The following is an 8,165-nucleotide window of genomic DNA, read 5'->3' as shown; positions in this document are numbered from 1 at the left end:
TTGTCAAAGCTTACTACCAGAAACCGAAGGGGAATTCATCCAATGCAGGATAATACAAACAGTCTTAAAGGCCGGCCCCAGGCAATGCAGGGATTGTGCTCGGAAATGTTGGAAGAAGTAAGCTCCAAAAGGGAGAGGTTTCGGGAGTTAGAAGCAGACTCCCACATCATGTGTTTTAAAAGAAAGCAGAAAAAGGGATAAATTGAAAACCAATCCCCAGCAGGCTAGAGACCCCCAACAGGCAACTTTGTCCGCCAATCAAGTATGGGGACAAAGAGCAAGAAAAGGGGAAGAGAGAAAAATTGCTCGCCAGAAAGGCACCCTCTACCACCACGATTAAAACTGATTAAATCCTTTTGTCTGCTGCAGGAAAACAAAGGATTGATGATGGCAGCAAGATGCAACGCCATGGAAGTCACCAAAAATCGGGGCAGAAAATTTTCTGCCGATTGTCGAAAATTTTCTCGGAAGAACGGGGAAACAATTTCAATACTTTTAAGTTCTAGGTCGCCCACCAGTATAATGCGGGAATACATTTAAGTTCTAGGTCGCCCACCAGTATAATGCGGGAATACTTTTAAGTTCTAGGCCGCCCACCAGTATAATGCGGGAATACTTTTAAGTTCTAGGTCGCCCACCAGTATAATGCGGGAATACTTTTAAGTTCTAGGTCGCCCACCAGTATAATGCGGGAATACTTTTAAGTTCTAGGTCGCCCACCAGTATAATGCGGGAATACATTTAAGTTCTAGGTCGCCCACCAATATAATGCGGGAATACTTTTAAGTTCTAGGCCGCCCACCAGTATAATGCGGGAATACTTTTAAGTTCTAGGTCGCCCACCAGTATAATGCGGGAATACTTTTAAGTTCTAGGTCGCCCACCAGTATAATGCGGGAATACTTTTAAGTTCTAGGTCGCCCACCAGTATAATGCGGGAATACTTTTAAGTTCTAGGTCGCCCACCAGTATAATGCGGGAATACTTTTAAGTTCTAGGTCGCCCACCAGTATAATGCGGGAATACTTTTAAGTTCTAGGTCGCCCACCAGTATAATGCGAGAATACTTTTAAGTTCTAGGTCGCCCACCAGTATAATGCGGGAATACTTTTAAGTTCTAGGTCGTCCACCAGTATAATGCGGGAATACTTTTAAGTTCTAGGTCGCCCACCAGTATAATGCGGGAATACTTTTAAGTTCTAGGTCGCCCACCAGTATAATGCGGCAGTATAATGCGGGAATACTTTTAAGTTCTAGGTCGCCCACCAGTATAATGCGGGAATACTTTTAAGTTCTAGGTCGCCCACCAGTATAATGCGGGAATACTTTTAAGTTCTAGGTCGCCCACCAGTATAATGCGGGAATACATTTAAGTTCTAGGTCGCCCACCAGTATAATGCGGGAATACATTCAGCTCTAGAGTTTGGAATCAGTAGCCCCACCTGAAGACGGAAGGTTACAACAGAGAGCCCCAAGCAGGAAAAACAATAAAATCCCAGCACCAAGAAGCAGAAGTCTGTCAAAGCAAGCGCGCGATGCAAAAGGAAAAGGGAATGCGTCTCAAAAGAAGCAGTTTGGGAGCGTTGTAGCATGCCCAGTATAACAATTCTGATGAAAAGCCATACCACTGAAGAAAACATTGGAAGATCTAAAGAAGAAAGCCGTGTCCCCAGCAAATCAAGCAAAGTGACGAGAACTGACATTCAGAAAAGGTGAAGGACCAGCATCATCTCCAAGTTCACAAAATAGAGGCATCGGAGGAAAGCGTTAGCCGACAAGAAAGCAAGGCAGCAAGAACAAGTTGAAGATGGATGAGATCTCAGGATCCTCAGTTTAGCTTAGCTTCTTGTTTTCCTTTTAGAGCAATGTAATAGGGGGATCGGTTGAGCAGTAGCATCCTACAGCAGCATACAACAGCGCACAACAACAGCAAACACTACAGTCGCACGGTAGTCCCAGCTACCAAAATTTCCCGAACTACATTGACCTGATTCCTGTTTCAGCCCAGGATATGTAGGAAACCTCTGAAGCAAAGGTTCGGTCAAATCTCTTTCAAAAAATGCTTCACACGGAGTATTCGGACGGGCAAAAATCGCTCGCTTTATCTTTACGCAAAAACCCTTCGTGTCTTCGTGCAAAGAGGGGCAGCTGTAAGCACGTGATTTTTGCTTTACGAGCAATCGCTCCAAAAGAAAATAAAAATAGTGACAAATGATTTCGCTGTACAATTTTTCGATCTTTCCGTGACATGTGTTGTTAGTCGTTTGTGAGTCTGTCCATTTTGCATCTAGTCCTTATCAAACAAAATACAAAAAAATATATGTGGCGTTAAGAGAAAATTCAAAAAAATATAAATATATGTGCATCGTCCGTTTTAGGTTGTGATTTAACTTACTTGGTATGATAATGATGTTGAAATGCCATATTGTTATTTGTTTTAATTTCATTTATTAATTATTTTTATTTTTAATTGGAAAACAAAAGAAAGTTGAAATCAATTTGGGCCCAAAAAATAAGACAAAAAAAAAAAAAAAAAACAGGCCCAAACCAACGATCTGACCCGGTCCAAACCCAGCCTGCCCAGGCACGGACTCAAACGACGTCGTATCGGCGTCCCCATTTGAAGCCGTTGATCTGATTCAAAGGAACGGTCCAGATCAGGTTGTCCAACTCACCTCAACGACGCCGTTTCAGGCAAGTTGAATCTGAGCCGTCCAACCTCATTGATCCAACGGTCCCTGGTTCCCTCATGACCCGACCTATTTAGCCGGTTTAACCCAACCCCTCACCTAAACCAAAACGACCCCGTTCCCATACCAAACGACCCCGTCCTGTTACCCACCAATAGATCTAAGCCGTTCAGATCACTTGATCTAACGGCTCCAATCTCTCTTCCCCTTCCATATATAAACTTGACCCTTTACCCCGCACCCCCTATCCGAACCCCCCCTTTCAGTCATCTCCTTCCCCGAACCCTGAAACCCCCAAACCCTAGCAGCCGCCCTAGTCTCCTTCGCCATTAAAGCCGGCGGCACGAACGCCGGTGACCACCCCCTGAACACCCTAAGACCCCCTCACTCCCCTGAACACGAATCCACTAACCACGAACCTCGAATCACTTTCGTTCGTCTCGAATCTTCATTTGAAGATTTGAGTCGAACCCGGATCTATGCCAAACCATCCCATCTTCATACCAGACACTCCCCTGACCTTCCTCGTGACCAAACCAAACTTGGTTTGGTCCGAATCTACCCACAACTCCCAAAAATCCAGATCTGGAAATCCAGACTTTAGAACACATGCACTTGGGGAATCCGGCCGGTTTGGACATAGGTTTGAGGTCTAATAGACCTTAATCAAGGTGTTCTCATGCGAGAACACCCTGATTAAAGTTTGTTCGGCCTCAAAAGTTCGAAGTCGAGTTTGATTTGGGTCCGTTTGATTTCAAACTTTTTCAGTAAGTTTCCTTTTCTCTTTGTTTGGTTCTAATTAAGTTGTCAGCATATTTCTTTGTGTTTGTTTGTTATTTTGTTATTTTTTATTCGGATTTCTTCCATCTCTGTTAAAGGCCTTTTTATTTGGCCAATTGTTTTCTGTTTGTGTTCTGAATATACCCTGTGATATACGTGTTCATCAATTAGATTAGTCGTCAAACGAGTTTAATTCACATAAGTTCCCAGTGTTTGAACAAATTTGTCTGAGGTCATTCGGGACTTTATACGTGTTGTTTATATGAACGATTGGTTGTTATGTGTTACGATTAATATAGTCGAGTCGATATATGTCGTCAATTAGTTTCAATCGTTAATGGTAACAACTTGATTCGTATTGCTTATTTCTGCTGTGATCGTATTTGAGTCCCATTAGAAACTGAATTGTATTGCCTATTGATTTTGTTCAAATCGAATTAAATAACATCCAGGGAAAAGGTTATAATGGCAGGTTCAGGCTTTGATTTTAAAACACGATGCCATTTGGTTTGGACTGTGGGCAGCATGTGTATGGTTTGCTTTAAGGAATTAAAATAATCGAACAGCATGTGCTGTCAGATTATATTCCTACTGCCCATACTTTGTTTAAACAAATAAGTGATCAGTACACTTTAACAACCAAAAAGAGAGAAGGGCTGTCAGGGACTTCATGGGGGCTTGGTTATTTAAAACAAGTGAGTGGAAAAGCAACAGGGGGGGGCAATTTTGAGTTGTAAAACAGACTGTAAAGTGTTAAGGTTAGGCTATAAAAGAGGAGACCTTCCATTAGAAAAGGGGGTTGATTTTCGAGTCTTGAGAGGGTCTGTGAGAAGAAAACTGGAAAAGGAAAAAAAAAACAGGAATAAATTTCAGAACATTGTGAAGGATTATTGCCTAGAAGAAACTGTGTAAGAATCCAGTTTGATCAGGTTGTCTTCGTGGCTTTGCTTTTTCTGTCGTTTGCCAAGTTTTCTTGTGGTCATTGGATTTCTGTTGCTGTTACATTCAACATTCTAGGCTGTTATTTCCTACTCTATTTTACTGGGATTGTCCATTTGTTGTTCGACTCTTTGCTGAGCTTCATCATTATTGGCTGGTTGTTTGTTGCTGTGTTGTTGCTGTGAATCTGCTGATTGCTGTTGTTTGTTGTGTGCTACTCAGCTGACCCTTTTCCTTCTTCTTCTGTTCCTCTACATCAGGTACACAACCAAGGCACTATCAAATGTAATTAGAACATTGAGCATGAATGCAAAAGAAAGGAAAAAGACTTGAAGTTGATTTTCATATATATATATACTGTTATATTAGATATCATGTATTGTATGATAATTTCCATTCTTGTGTTGACAATCGAAGCAGCCTGTATGCCTAATGTATATTAATATAAGTTAGCTAAATGGTAGCTTACATATGTATGCTGATAGGTGATAATATGTTCAATGAGATATGTTGCATTTCAGATTCTAGTTTACTTTGCAGTATATGTTGTAATGTATACCAAGTATGAACACTGTACATCCTGGATTAAGTTCTTCCTTTTTCGGATTGATGGTCTCATATAACTAGTAAACCACCTGTTAAGACAAAGAACACCAAACTTGCAATATCAACCCCGTAAAGGTCGAGTTCAGACCAAAACAGGCCTAGTCGGCCTGCTTCGAGCAAGCGGTGGCCCAGGTTTGGCCCATCACGCATGGGTCGAATTTGGGCCCATGACTACTTATTCGACTGACTGTGCGCGCAGCCTTGTTCCTGATTTTAGCATTTCCGAATTCTGTCATAAAATAACTTGCAAGCATTAATTAATTAGGACTATCTACTGCTTTCGATTGATAGAGACAAACACGACAAGAAACGTAGTTGCTATAGGATATCCTTTTAAAATAAGAATGAGATGAGCCTCGCCGAATAAAAAACACAAATTGCGGGGCCCTCAGTAAATACTTGTTTTAAATTACTTAGAATTCAGGAGGGCCGCTTAGTGAATTTCGTGGCCCTTCCAAAATAATAACGCGATAGTCTTTTTAGGCGCGTGTTTAATAATTTACTTTCTTAAAACTTGGGGTGTGCATTTCATGCGACCCAAATCCAAGTCCCAAAACGTCAAGTAAGATATGTTCCGGATTGTGGGTGCATTTCATGTGATGCAGTCCAAAGACATGTTTTAAGCGACGTTCACATTCCTAATAATGATAATTAATAAAGTGGTTAAAAGATAAAATTTGCACATGGTTCATAATTGTATTCAAAAATCAGAAAAATAAGCCGAATATAACAGTTAAGCGACCGTGTTAGAACCACGGAATTCGGGAATGCCTAACACCTTCTCCCGGGTTAACAGAATTCCTTATCCGGATTTCTGGTACGCAGACTGTAATATAGAGTCATTATTTTTTTTCTCGATTCGGGATTAAAATTGGTGACTTGGGACACCCTAAAACTCCCAAGTGGCGACTCTGAAATAAATAAACAAATCCCGTTTCGATTGTCCTTTAATTGGAAAAAGTCCCCTTGCGCCCTCCCGGGCGCGGAAAAAGGAGGTGTGACATCCGTTCCACTTCCGTCAAATCCTCGGACGCAAATGCTGTTCTTGTGGATTCTACCATGGTCAATCTTCAACTGGTTCAGGGTGGATAATGGACAAATATTGGCAATCAAACCGTTATCCACCAACGCCTGAGTAACTGCCGAATCTTCACATTTGACAGTCAAGTAGAGAGATTTATTATGTTCCGTGCCCTCCACTGGCAGATCATCATCAGAGAACGTTACCCTGTTTACCTCAAAAATTTTGTTGGCAATCGTTTCAAGGTGGTTCACTGAAATTTCATTGGGCACATGAGCTTCATTCAGTATCTTTATCAGGGCCCGGCGTGTTCATCCGAATGGATCAATAGTGATAACAACGAGATCTGGGCCGGTGTTTTCTTCAATTGTTCGACCACGGAGTAATCCTGCACTTTCATCTTTTTTAAGAATTCCTCCGCCTTTTCTTCCAACACGGGTTTCTTTGTTACTACCGCATTGGACCTTCTCAACTTTACGGGAACAAAACACCGTCCCAACCGAGTCAGTCCCTACGCCTCACAACTATCCTCCTCCACTTGCTTTCCCCTGTACATTACCACTGCTTTTTCATACTTCCAAGGCACGGCCTTGCTATCAATCACTGGCAATTGGACTACCCGCTTTATGATGGCCGGTTCCCTGCAGACCCCTTTCACAACAACTACGAGTGTGGATGACGTTCCTGATACCACCAATTTGGCTGGCTCTGGCTTCTTTGTTGCGGTGGATGGATTCTTCCCTAGTATCACCACTGGCTTGACATCCTCCCCCTTCAACTGTACCCCTGCTTCCCTACCGGTCGATTCTTCTTTCGGAGCGTCATGGATCATCATCACCGTTGGTGAGGGTTTCCTCGGCTCTCCTCCCTTATACACCAACTCGATCATGTGAGCTTCGTGGTGTACTGGCAATGGGTTCTGGTTGATATTAGGTGCCTCCGGTGTCTGGACCTCGATCTTGTTGGCATCAATAAGATCTTGTATTGCATGCCTCAACTTCCAACATTTTTCGGTATCATGCCCTAGCATTCCTGAGCAGTACTCACAGCTTATCGATCGATCCAGATTTTGGGGTGGGGGGTTCGGCCCCCTAGGCTCGACAGGACTCACCAACCTAGCTGCCTCAATTTGTGGAACAAGGCGGTATAGGTCTCTCCCAACTCGGTAAAGGCTCTCTGTCTCTGTAGCCTGTCATTTCTAGCAACTTGATTTCCTCGAAAGCCCGCCCCTGGAGGGTTCCTGTATGCCCTTGGTGGAGGATAGGTGTTTTGTGGTGGAGGGTATGCGTTCTGTGGAGGTGCATATGCGTTTTGGGGATGTGGATATGCGTTTTGGGGAGCCGGCGCGCGCCATTGTGGGCGAGCCGGAGGCTAAGTGTATGTTTGGGCTTGGTGCACAGAGAAGTGTGGTTCTTGAGGTGGATAGTAATGTTGTGGCGGTATGTATGGATAATTTGGACTGTGGGGTTTGGGTTGGTTGTAGTATGGTTTGCCGGACCTGGACCAACTGCCTGTCTCAGCCGTGGCGACTTCTTCTTTCTTCTTCCTTCCCAACGCACCTCCCGTGCCGCTCTGAATAGCTTGGGTCGTTGCCTTGAGCGCTGAGTAATTCAGGATTTTATCGGACCTCAGTCTCTCCTATATCATAACCCCTATCTTTACTACCTCATTGAATGACTTTCCAACCGTCGTTACCAAGTGACCAAAGTAAGTTGGATCCAGCGTTTGCAAGAAGTAGTCCACCATTTCTCCCTCTCTCATGGGAGGATCAACCCTGGCTGCCTGTTCTCTCCAGCGGAAACCAAACTCATGAAAGCTTTCCCCAGGCTTCTTTCCGGTCCTCAGTAATGTGAGACGGTCAGGGACTATCTCGAGATTGTATTGAAAGTGACCCGCGAAAGCCTGCGCTAGATCATCCCAAGTGTACCATCTGCTGGGATCTTGTCTGGTATACCATTCCAATGCCGATCCACTTAAGCTTTGACCGAAATAAGTTATCAGTAGCTCATCTTTGCCGCCCGCTCCTCTTATTTTGCTACAGAAGCCTCGCAAATGTGCCATATGATCACCGTGACCTTCGTAAAAGTCAAACTTGGGCATTTTGAACCCTACCGGGAGTTGAACGTCCA

The sequence above is a fragment of the Nicotiana tabacum genome, chromosome 22, assembly GCF_000715075.1.
Source record: "Nicotiana tabacum cultivar K326 chromosome 22, ASM71507v2, whole genome shotgun sequence".
NCBI lineage: Eukaryota > Viridiplantae > Streptophyta > Magnoliopsida > Solanales > Solanaceae > Nicotiana > Nicotiana tabacum.
This window is presented reverse-complemented; position numbering follows the sequence as displayed.